At 40.7% G+C, this 13,204-nt stretch overlaps 1 protein-coding gene across 1 annotated transcript in view; it reads left to right on the forward strand.

The window, feature by feature from the left end:
• Positions 1 to 394: 394 nt before the first annotated feature.
• NCK1 (NCK adaptor protein 1) overlaps positions 395 to 13,204 on the forward strand; it is a 48,646-nt gene continuing 35,836 nt past the window's right edge. Inside the window, exon 1 of the mRNA XM_016224383.2 lies at positions 395 to 481. The gene's annotated coding sequence lies outside the window, so the exon portion shown is untranslated. The remainder of the gene's footprint in view (positions 482 to 13,204) is intronic.

Here is a 13,204-nt window from a genome sequence, read left to right on the forward strand (position 1 = left end):
ATCCCAGAGCGGTTGGGGCTGACCTCGGGAAGCGGTCTCTCTTTTGCTGTTGAGTCTCTCCGCGTCGCTAAGGAGGAAGGCTCAAAGTAGTCAGCCGGAGAGGAAAGAGAGACCGGAGTCCGGGTGAAGCCCGGCGCTTCTCACCCGCCAGCTCTCACCTCTGCACAGCCTCAGCTCACTCCACACCCAGTGCAGCGCTTGATTGACGGGGGGCCCGCCCAATCCCAGTGCGGCGCAGACGGCTCTCCCGTCAGGGATGGGAGAGAAGGGGAGACCGAGCCTATCAGATTGGGTCAGGAGACTGTTTCCTGCCCGCGCGGATCCGCCCGCGGCCTCGCGGCCAGTCGGCGCTGCAGCTCCGCCCGCCCGCCCGCCGCGCGCGCCCCGCCCCTCCCCCGAGAGCTACGCGGCGGCTGAGCGGAGGCCTCGTGCCGTAACGGCCATCGCGGCGGCCGCGGCGGCGTCTCGGTGCCCTCGTCAGGTGAGCTGGGGCCGCCGAGGCTCGGCTGAGGGAAGGAGAGACGGCTTTGTCAGCAGGCAGATGCACAGGGAGCCTTTCCATGCCCCTTGTGTTCACACAGCCTGCTATTCGCTGCGCCGCTTCCTCTTCCCTGGCGAAGTTAGCCCCGGGCGCCGTCTGCCGGCCTGGAGCTGAGCCGGAGGGGGCGGGGAGGCCGCTCGGCCCGGCCTGGGCGTTTGCACTGCGGGTTCGCGCGACCCTCCGGCCACTGGGGGGTTTGAGGGTGGCGGACGCGGCCTCGCGGCTTTCCTGTCCGCCACCGGAGTGCTCAGTCAGGGTGAGCACCTGGGGGGCGGCCGCCCCTCCGAGGTTGGGAGGTCCAGTGTGCAGCGTGCGCGCTTCTCCGTTTTTTTTTTCCCCTTCCAAAAAGTCCTGTTGCTTGTTGTGGCCTAATGCAAGGCCAGGAAGGTAGGGATGCGGTAGAGGAGGGAAGGGGGCGCGTCACCTCTAGCCCGAGCCCTGTGCGGAGGGTGGACATCCTCTGGATGCTCCCTCTGCCCCTCCCCCAACCCCAGACGGTTCCCTGGTTCTTGGGAAATCTGGGTTATTTTAGTCGTATGGACCTGTTGTAGATTCGTTCGTGAGGTGCTTGGGCTGTGAACTTTTGACTTGCCTTGTAATAATATATCCGGTAAAAAACGATCTCGGTAGGTTGGTTTTGTAACCTTTCTTCTGTGTTTCCATAAAAGTTAAATTTGCCGTTAGACACTCAGGGAGCTGGATTTTGTTCAGGGCTGAGATCCGTAACGTTATAGACGCTCAGTTAATGTCGAACTGATGAGCTGCTCACCTAAAAATAATTATATCCATTAGATTCTGTAAGAAACCTTAGGAGGTAGGAAAGAATGAAGTTAAGGAGAATTTCCTAACCCCGCCTTGGGTGGTGAGCAAAGAAGCTCAATGTCTGGTCAAAATGGGTAAGTGTTGCAAGAGGTATTGATTTTTAAAAATCATACTTTGGTAGATTTATGAAAACTCACCCATACAATTTATTAAGCACTTGGAAAGTACTGTGCTTGAAGTCTCAATTTTCAGTTAGGTCACAAAGTAAATGGGAAATAATTCAAGAAGAAGGTTCTGTTTTGTGTGGTGACTGTCGATAAAACTCAGTTTTTAAATAGGCATCCCATTCACAGTTTGATAGTAACTTAAGAATTATGCATTGGTTCATTAATAGTAATTTCATTCCATCTTGATCACAAACTATTTTTTTCTTTGGGAAAATTGTGATCTGTGGGAATTATCTATATTATCTGTAAACACTATATGCCGAGTGTTCAAGACTTGTTCACGTATTAAATTTTAAATTGTGTGCTTTTTCTAAACATTATCATTTAGTCCATGTAAATAAAACTTGAAGCACACATAGAATTTTTTTCTTAGTTATTGAGTGATACTTTATTCCCGGGATTTATTTTTCTTTTGGACCTGCCAAAGTTCAAGGTAGATTTGATGTGATTGTTGTTATAAATCACTTGTCAGGAAGACTTGATTTAATAAATACAGTTGTAGTCTTTTTTTCGATCATAGTTTCATAACTTTTACAATTTACTCACCTTTATACTGTGGAAAAGTACCAAATGTTCTCTACATACATCAGAAGTCTAAATCATTATTTAGTCGATACGTAGAATTGGAGGAAACTCTGGAAATCACTAAGCATTTAAAAGTTTTTCATAAATGCTCGGCTGTACTGTTGTAGGAAGACAACTGACAGGGCCAAAAATGACATTTAAAGATTAAGGCAACAATTCTATTTGGATGATCCTCACTTTAAACTATTTCAAAGATAGAACTTATAGTCTTTCATTCAAAATTGATTTCATATGCTGTTACGGTGATACTATGCTTTCAATTGCCCAGACACAAACCTTGGTTTTATCTTTTACTTCACCCATCCACATATCATTGGCCAATTTTTGTCAGCCATGTTTTGAAATTTCTTTCAGATACCTGCTTATTTCCCCTAGCTTGTAAGTAGTTTTTTTGTCTGCCTTTTCTTTCTACCCAGTATATATCCAGTCTTCTGCCTAATCTTAATTAAAATAATGCTTTGAACATATCACTCAGCTGTTAAATCAATGATGGCTCCCTGTTACCTATAGAGTATAGTTCAGAATTCCTAGCCTTCTAACAATCTGCTCAAAACCTATTATTCCTAATGACAGCACTATTTCTCTATGGGAGCTGTCCATGTCATCAAACCAATCTCTCATTTAGACTTCGTATTTTTCTACCTTTCTATTGAGACTCTGAATGTCTATGCATAGCCTGCTTATTCTTTAAAAAGAAACGAACTCAAATTTTGTTGACGTTTCATTTTTGGTCCTTTATTGCAGCCTTCCAGATCTTTCTGTTTCCTGTGTTCTTTTCCTTTGAACAGTAGCCTTTATGATTCCTTTGGTTTTTTCATCTGATGTGGGCTTTTATCATAATATCATGGAACAATAATTGTGGGAAAGTTGGAATTCAGCCTTTCGTTTTATAGATAAGGAAAATGCAGTCCATACAGAAAATCTGCATTAAAATGCACACATCTAGTGATGATGTCAGAGCTGAGACTCAACCCTTGATTTCCTAACTCCAAGTTCTGTGTATTTTTACAGATTTTCTGTATATTCTTTATGAAACTATGCTACTCATCTCTTGCAATGTTGTGGTTTTTTGTTCACCTTTTACTTTGCATTTTGTGTATTTATGCCTTCTCATATAAATCCACAACTTTTTTTTTAATGAGGGTAAGGGAACCTTCATGATTTGCATCATTTAAATTATTGAAACAATGATTTAAAAGTATACATATAGTCTTTTCCTATGCTTATTAGATATATCAGCAGCATTAACAAAAATGTTATCTCTACAGTTGAGTCCTATGGCTCACTAAAATGTGAATGAATCTCTTAGAAGTTTTACTGTTTGAATCTCTTGATAAAAGACTGAATCTTTGGGGGGCCTTGAAAGTAGATGGGAACTATGTAATGGATTGGAGGAAACCCCTGATGGCTTATCACTTAACTAAATTTTTTTGTTGTTAATCCTCACCTGGAGTATATTTTTCCATTAATTTTTTTTTTTTTTTTTTTTTTTTGAGAGAGTGGAAGGGATGGAGGGAGAGAGAGAGAAACATCTCCAGTAGGGGTGACGTGAGGGAGTCAGCCAGTTGATGTTTCTTTCTCATCTGTTTCTCTCTCTCTTCCCTTCCCCTCTCTCTAATAATCAATAAAAACATATAAAAAATAACCAAAAAACACCGATTTGAGAGAGACAAGTTGATTGGTTGCTTTCCCATGCGAAATCAAACCTGCAACCCAGGTACATGCCCTTGATCGGAAATGGAACCCAAGACCCTTCAGTGCACAGGCTAATGCTCTCACTAACGAGCCACACTGGCCAGGGCTCATGGAATTAAGTTTAATGATCTATCTAAAAGTTCTCTTTTTGATAGAACAGTAACACTTTTACATTTTGCTACTTAATCTGTCAAGAACCAGATTATTGAGCAATCTGCTCCTTGAGCAAAACATTCTGAAAATCATTTGTTCTACTTGGAGATTCAGAGCTCTTTTATACATACATCTGTTCTTCACATTCCGCCCCCTCCTTTAGCCCCCCCTTTTAACTCTAAAGTTTCTGTGAATAGCAGCAGCATAGGGTTTCCTTGGTATTTCTTACATTTATTTATATAGCAAGAGTTGAATGGTGTAAGACAGGTAGCACAGAAAACTATCAGGTGAAATACCTGGAGGGTATTTACTCTTTTGGTCTGAAAAGGTTAGCTATTCTTTTAAATTTTGGTTGTTTATAATGGCTTGCTTTTATTTGTTTAAATAAGTTATTTGCTAAAATAAACTGTTGAAACACTAATTCTCTTGTTTTTCATTCCTGAAATTGTACTTAAGGATTGCTGAAGTGGACATAAATATGGTATGAATAATTTCTGCTTTTGGTCAGACAGACCAGTTGAATAAAGCAGTGAGAATATGGCTTGGGGAAATCTTTAAAAAATAGATGCATCTAAAAAGGATTCTGTTGTTTGTTTTTAAAGAATCAGCCTTCCAAAAACTTCCAAATCGTGTTGCATCAAGATCAACTCAAATAATAGAGATAGCAAAGAATTTAATGTGCTTTGTACTTTTTAAGTATTCCTGCCATATTACAAAAATGTTTAATTAAGGCATTGGAAATTTTTCCTTGGAAATGCTTGGTCATCTCAAGGTACTACATGTTCTTGAATGATAACAATTTTTACTTTTAGAAACATTTAGAATACTTTGTGTACAACCCCTTCGCCCCAGAATTCTGCTTTCCCAGGAAGTTTTTTTCCTTCTTCCCTTCATTTCTTTTTTATATTCTTTATAAGGCCTGTAGGGCCTTCAGTTTATCTTTTGCCTACTTCTAGCTTCATCTCTTGCCATTTTACCTTCTTTTAGGCTACTCTTTGAGCCTTGTTTCATCAAGCTCTTTTTTTTGCCTTGGAACCTATGAGAATGCTCTTACCTCTAGACAGATGGCTCCCTTAGGTTAATTAGTATTGTTTGACTGTTAGTAACAGAAAGATACCAAATAATAATTTCCCTGTCACACTAGAAAATCCCAGGGTTTGCATGGCACTCATTTATTGTGTTATTTCCAGGGTTTTTTTCCCTATTATAAATAACCCTGAAATAAAGATCTTGGTGTGTAAGGCCTTACAGTTTTTCTCCTTTTGGTTAATTGCTTGAACCTACATCTCTTTGTCAATTTGTATAGCTAAGTGACTGCCCTCTTTACTGCCCTGTTAGAAGACTCAAAATTTATGATCCGAGGGTGGGCACTAAACATACTGTAATTGAAAGCCAGGCATCCTACTGAAAACACTTGGGTTAATATGCTCAGTGTTGGGAGCCTTATTGAGGGAGCCTTATTCTATTTGGCTCCCAGAATTCTGGTAATCAAGTCAGAACTTAGAGGATGCTTCTCTTACTATACTAGCCCTACTTTTAAATATGAGCAGACAGTTTAGGATCACTAGATATATGAGAAAATCTTTTAATATGAGACCAAAACAACTAGAAAAAAAATTTGGAACAATCAGAACAAAAAAACTCCTGAAAATTAGAGAAAAATAGCAAGAAAAAAAGACTCAATAGGAGAATGGAAGTTAAAGTAGAGGAGATCTTTCATGAAGTATAAGAAAAGATGGAAAATAGGCAGAAAAAGATAAAAGGTCAGTTTAGGAGATCAACTTCCAAATAACAAGTGCCAGTGAGAGGGAACAGAAAAGAGCAGAGTAGAAACGTCAGTAAAGTATTTTTAAAAAAATCTACAGAGTTGAGGAACGTCATTTTGCAGATTGAGAGCCCTTTGGGTACTCAGGAAAATGGTTGAAAATATACACTTTCAATCAGGGTCTAATCTAGAAAATGGAGACCACACCACTTATAACAGAATTTAATACAGTGGTACCTCGGTTTTCGAACGTCTCCATTAACAAACATTTCGGTTTTCGAACATGCCTTGAAAGTCGAACATGTCGCACGTTTGCCGCTGAGTGCAAGATTCTGAGGCCTAACTGTTGGCTGTTCATCCCTCGGTTTTTGAACGTTTCAGAACTCGGTCTTCCAGAACGGATTACAGTAGCAAACCGAGGTACCACTGTATGAAGAATTGTTTAGCCAGATGTTATAGGTTGAATTATGCTTCCCCCCAGCCCAAATACATGTTGAAGTTCTAACCCACAGTACTTTGGAATGTGACTTTATTTGGAAATAGCCTCTTTGTAGAGGTAATCAAGTAAAAGCGAAATCATTAGTGTGTCCTAATCCAGTATGATTGGTATTCTTTAAAAACGGGAAATTTTGACACAGATGCACATTGAGAGATGATGGCCACCTTCTTCTATATTTCAGCCATTTTCCTGAGTTCCCAAAGGGCTCTCAATCTGCAGGCCAGGGAATGCCTGAGGCTACCAGATTTTGAGAGGAGAGCCTGGAACAGGCCCTTTGTTAGTTAATGCCTTCAGAGAGAGGATGGCCCACCCATACCTTGATTTCAGAATTCTGGTGGCCACAAACATGAGATGGATTTCTGTTCTAAGCCAACCCAATGTGTTTTACTTTCTTACAGCAGCCCTCCAAAACCAGTACACTAGGTAATTGGGGAACTGAAAAGGCAATAAGTGAACACTGAGGTATCACAGAGACAGTAACTCTAGGAAGTGCAGCAGGTCCTCAGAGTCATGGAATAGAAGAATCATTTTGTTCAACCATGTTTCCTTATTCAGTGAGATGCCATAGGAACATAATTGTTATATCAATTAGCCTATGTTAAAATTGTCACAGTCACAGAACTAGTCAACTATGTTAAGTGAGGATTTACTGTAATTACTAGCCACTAGGGCTGGGAGAGCAAAGAGAAGAGATTGGGATTATTGAAATTTAGAAGCTTGAAGAGTGACCCTGAGGAACTGAAACTCAGATTTCTGAGCAGTTGCTGCCTGCTCAGGAAGTATAGGTATCTTTGGAGACTTGAGGCTGGTCTGGGAATGGAGGTAAAAAACAAAAGCAAAGAATTGCTGACTTAGAACCAACTGCTGCTACTATAACCATAGCTATTGCCAGAGTGAAGGTCATTGGCTGATAGTTGTTGATTGATGCTGACCCAAAGGAGTATCTCCTTGTTCCCTCCATTCTTCTAGTGTCTTTTTGGTGCCCCTTATAGGCTGTCTGATGGAGCAAGCTAGCAAAGGAGAAGTGATTTGCAGGGTTCTAGTCCCCCTCCTGTATTACAAAGCAGAATAGAATAGGTTTGAAGCCAGGGACAATAGCTTAATAACCAGCAACACAAACACTGAGGTGTGTCATTCTGAAATTTTGGACTACATGGCACAAAGCAGATCCTATAAACTTTCCTAGGGTGCAAATGGGTCATATTACAGAGATTCAGTATTCTGAAGTGCAACCTCACAAGCTAGAGACTGTGAACAATGCCCTCAAAATCTGAGAGGAAATGATATCCAATCTAGAATTCTCTATCCAGCCAAAATTATTGAGCATAAGTATAGTGTAGACATTTTAAGATGTGCAAGGTCTCCAAAAATTTCTCTTGCACACTTGCTTTCTCAGAAAGCTATTGTGTGATTTGCTCCCCCCACCAAAAAGGAGGAGTAAACCTCAGTGAAAGAGGAAAGTGAGAGATACAGGAAATCAGATTCTAGAGAGACAAACGGGACCCCCTAAGGTGACAGTAAAGAGAATTCTGTGAATGCTGATTACCAGATAAAAGAACAGTAAGTCCAGATTTGAGCAGGTGAGAAGGTGCTGGTATTTTTTTGAAAATGAGATTAATAGAATACTTGATGTCTTTATATCTTAATTTAGGTAATTGGCAAAGAGTTTAGAGTTGAATTAGTGATGTCTGTTATTTGTTCAGTTTTTTTTTTATGTTGGAGCTTTAGAGCTTCATCACTCCCCTAGATCTCATTCAGTCCTGTGATTTTAAATAGTATTGATATGTGGCTGGTTCACAGATTTATGTCTTTAGGGATGATTTTTGCTCTGAACAGAGTCATTGTATCCATTATCTATTGGTGTGTAAAAATCACTCCAAAACTGAATGGTTTAAAACTATAACTTCCCCCACCCCACCCCCAGTGGGCCTGTGATCTGCATTTGGCCAGGATTTGGGTGGAGATGGCTTGTTTCTAATTTCCATGTGGTATCATTTAGGCTGGCTGGAAGGATTCATTTTTAAAATCGCTTACTTACATTGTTGACAAGTTGGTGTTAACAGTTGGCTGGGACCTCCTTGGCTGGCTGTGGATTGGGGGCCTTGGTTCCTCTCTATAAGGATCTCTGTATAGGCTGCTTGGGGTTCATCATAGCATGATGGCTAGGCTCCAAAAACAAGCATCTCTAGGGTGTTTGGCAGAAGCTGCGACACCTTTTATGACAGCCTTGGAAGATGTATAGCTTTACTTCTGCATAGTAATAAGCATACCCAGATTCATTGACTATCTTCCCATTTGGAGGTGTGGTATAAATCACACAGTCAGAAAAACATAGAGGATGGGAGATACTGTTTCAGCCATCTTTGGAAAATGCAATATGCCACACATCAAGCTGTTTCCTTGATAATTGCCACTTGGGTATCTCACAGGTATTGTGAATTTAAGACAATAAAAACAAAGTCTTCATTCCTTTACTCTTAAACTGTACCCCCATCCCCATTTGTCCATTCCTCAGTCTTTACCATTTCATTAAATGGTATTGCCATCCACTCAGTAGCTAAAATCCAGGTAGGTCTCACATCTGACTCCTTTTTCACCTCTCATACACTTCCAATCCATCATCAAGTCTTGTCTTTTCTGTCTCCAAATACAACTTGAATTCTTTTATTCTTTTTCTACATGGTCATTATGCCACTCAAGTCTAAGCTGGTAGCTTATTTTATGTTACAGTCGAAGGAGGAGGCAGGCATAAGGATGGTTATGTGAAATTCATTAGTGTTAGATTAGGGAGGTGGGAGAAAGAAAAGCAGAGAAATCTCTGAGATTGGATAAAGAGTAAAACAGAGAGACAGATACTTTTACATTGGTGGGTACAGGGTAGTTAACAATAACCTTTACAGCACATAGAGATAGTATGTGGGGAACAAGGGAATCCATGTCTCCTGCTCTGGTGGGAGATTGTGCCCTGCGGGGATCTGGAAAAGAGGTATTACCTTGACATTCCTAAGTCATGTTATCCTAGATGCAAAAAGACAATAGACAGGCTTAGTTATGATAAAGATTGACTTTTGTCGAGGAAGATACATGACTACCTGCTATGACTTGCTTTTAGTTAGGAAGTTTTAATTTAAGTAACCACATCCTATGTGGTTACTTAAGGTCTCTGAATTTGTAAGGCCCGCCATGCCTGAGCTTATCAGGTTTAGCATGCGCCCCCTTTTCATGCACAGGGGTCTGCCCCCCCATCCCTCTCTCTCTAGTTTTTAATTGTGGTAAAATACACTTAACAAAATGTATCCTAACCATCCATTTAGTATACAGTTCAGTATTAAGTATATTCACATTGTTGTACAACCAGTCTCCAGAACATTTTCATCTTGCAAGACTGAAACTTTATACCCATTAGACAACAACTCCCCATTCTCCCATCTTCTTAGCCCGTGGAAACCACCATTCTACTTTCTTTTTCTGTGAATTTGATTATTCTGGGTACCTCATGTAAGTGGAATCATGTGGTATCTGTCTTTTTGGTGACTGCTTTATTTCACTTAGTATAATGTCCTCAAGGTTCATTTGTGTTTCATGTGTCAGAATTTCCTTCCCTTTTAAGGCTGGTATTATCCTGTTGAATATATATACCACATTTTGTTTATCCATTCATCTCTTGATGACACTTGTGTTGCTTCTACATTTTAGCTATTATGAATAATGCTGCTATCACCGTGGATGTACAAATAACTGTTTGAGTCTCTATTCAGGAATAGCTGGGTCATATGATAAGTCTGTTTAATTTTTTGAGGAACTGCCATACTGTTTTCCATTTCGTACACAGAGGTTTCTATTTCTCCACATCCTCACCAATTCTTTCTTATTATTTCCTTCCTCCCTCCCTCCTTTCATAATGTTATCGGTGGAGTATCCTCCATGTCCCCACCTATTACCTGTGGAAGTGGGCTTTTTGGGGTACCATGGGAATAAGAATTTCTGGAGGCCCCATGGGAGGATGAGGTATTGTGGAAAACTTTATTGGTGGTTTAACATTAAGGGAGTTTCCCTCCAAGATTCCATCTCCCTCCATCTTACCATTCCATTTTGTCTTTAGCAGAGCTAGAATCAAAGCTATTGTCTAGAGTTTCCATTCCTTGTTGAAGCACAGTTCAGTCTAGTATCTGGTTAGCTGAGCTTGTGTTCCCAGCTGCAGTCCATTCCGTGTGGGATCTGCATTACCATAGGCCATGCAGCTTCTGGGGCCACATGATGGGCGCTATGGGTCACGGAACAAGTGAGTGCAGGGAAGCAAGAGTGAAGCAAGAGGAACAAGAGGGCAGAACCTTTTTGTTTTGGGGATTAAACTGGGAGCTTATCCAATGGATCCTTCAGGATTTCGTGCACTTGCAGTGGTTCCATCCCCCCCAGCCAGTGATGTTTTTCCCAGGTTAGACTGACAGGGAAGCACCTTTCCTACTCCCACTTCACTGCACATGTGTCCATCTCCCTTCCCCCAGTGATTTGTAGGGAATAGACTGATGGTTCCCTGGGAAGTGTTAAATTGCAGCTTCCTGGTGAAGCTGCCCAGATGACCATGCTTATAATTCTGGCCTTCCCTTTGCTTTCTGTTATTAATATTAATAACTAGCCAATTACAACAGTAACAGTAGTAGCCATTGTAATGGGTGTGAGGTGATACCTCTTTGTGGTTTTGATTTGTGGTTTGATTTGCTTTTTCCCAATGACTTGCGATGTTGAGCATCCTTTCATATACTTGTTGGCGACGTTTATATCTTTGGAGAAATGTCTAAGTTCTGTGATTTAAATTGTTTTTTGTTGTTGTTGTTGAGTCTTAAGTGGTCTTTTTCTTTTCTTTTTTTCTTTTTAATGTCTTTATTGATTTCAGAGAGAGGAAGGGGGGGAGAGAGAGAAACGTCAATGATGAGAGAGTCATTGATTGGCTGCCTTCTCCATGCCCCCTGCTGGGGATCAAACCCACAGCCCAGCCATGTGCCCTGACTGGGAATGGAACCAAGATCTCCTGGATCATAGGTCAATGCTCAACCACTGAGCCATGCTGGCTGGGCTATTTTCCTTTTTTTTTCCCTTTTAACTTGTTCTTCACAGAGCAGTCCGAGAAATGTTTTTAAGATTTCTGTGTTAGGCTCTAGCCGGTTTGGCTCAGTGGTTAGAGTGTCGGCTGGCAGATTGAAGGGTGCTGGGTTCGATTCCAGCCAAGGGCATGTATCTTGGTTGCAGGCTCAGCTCCTGTTGGGATGCCTGCAGGAGGCAACCAATCAGTGTGTCTCTCACACATCAATGTTTCTCTCTCTTTCCCTTCCACTCTCTGAAAAGCAATGGAAAAACTATCGTCGGGCGAGGATTACAAAGATCAAAAAACCTAAAAACATTTCTGTGTTAGTCATGATATGCTAACAGCTCTAATAAGCAACAAGTCTTAGTGGCTTAAAACAATGTAAGTTTATATTACTTTCTTACATCACAGTCTGATGTATATGTGTGATGGAGTAGGAGTGGGATCACCTCTGCTCCATGCGGTAACTCAGAGACACAGGTTCCTCTATCTTTTTAAGTCATCACCATTATTACCATGTGTCTTTTGAGGTTGTTTTGCAAAGGGAAGAGAGTATGGAGGAAAATTTTAGGACCCAGGCTGGAAGTGACACATATACCTTTTGCTCACATTTTATTGGTCAGAACAGAGTCACATGATTCCACCTAGTTACAGGAGTGGCTGGGAAATGTAGTAAAGCAGTGTGCTAATGAAGGAGAGAACACAGATATTAATGAACTTAAGTCTCTGTCACAGTATATATTGGATTAGAACTCCCCTGCTTAAAAAAAATTCTTTTATGACTTATTATGCATAGACTAAAATTGGCTTCTGTTTGTTCCAACCTTACTGTGTATTACTTTTCCCCCTTACTATTTTCAAGGCACATGAAACTAGATCATATTCCTTAACATGCTAACCTTTTCCCTTCCTAGAACTGACTGTGTGTTTTGTAGTTTCCTTTGCTTGGAGCTCTCTAAATATTTACATGACGGCTTCCTTTTCTTCTTAAAGTTTTAGCTTAAAAATTCATCTCTAACTAAAATCTCTACTTAAGGCAGCCCTCCTGTCCTCTGTCCTTTATGATAGCACTGTGTTTATATCTATCACAGTGTTTATCACAGTCTGTAATTATTTTATTTGAGAAAAATTTTATTTGCATTACCTGTGAGAGAGAGAGATGTCTTTCTCACTGTTCTATCCCTGCAGTACCCAGCCAGTGCTTATTTAGCACACACTAATCTTTCAGTGAATATGTTGTGTGGATGAATATTATACACAAAAGACTGAAGTGGAGAGACTGGAATGAATTATAACCAAGAGCTCTTATAATTTAGGTGAATTGCTGAGGGTTTGGGTTTTAGTGGTGGCAGTGTTAATGAAACAGAAAAAGATCAATTAGGGACATTTCAAAGGCAAACCTACACAAATTGTTGTGTGACTTAATGGGGGAGTCTGGGTAAATGGGATAATAGTAGTTTGTAACTAACAGATTAGTAAAGAAGATGAAAGAGTTTGCTTTTTGGAGATTATGAGGAATTGGGAATCATACATGTTGAGTTTGAGGTGATAGCAAGACTTTCAAGTAGAAATGTTGAGGAATCGTAGCTTCTATTAGAGGACACAATTAGACTAACAGATTTGATAGCCAACTGGCCAAAGGTGATAAGATGAAGCCTTAAAAATGGGTGATTTATTGAGAGAGAGGGTATATATTGAGAAGAATAGATGGCTGAAGGGGAGAAAAAAAGAGGAGCCAGAAATGGAAACCAGGAGTAGGTGGCAAGGGAGGAGGAGAACCAATTTAATATAGGGTTAAGGGAACCCACAGAGGGTTTAGGAAAGAGGGATGGTTAGCTTGGCTGCCTCTAGTGGAGCTGTTCTTTGTAATGTAATATGCATTGGAGGTTCTGAA

This window comes from Miniopterus natalensis, chromosome 15 (genome assembly GCF_054644295.1).
Source record: "Miniopterus natalensis isolate mMinNat1 chromosome 15, mMinNat1.hap1, whole genome shotgun sequence".
Classification (NCBI taxonomy): domain Eukaryota; kingdom Metazoa; phylum Chordata; class Mammalia; order Chiroptera; family Miniopteridae; genus Miniopterus; species Miniopterus natalensis.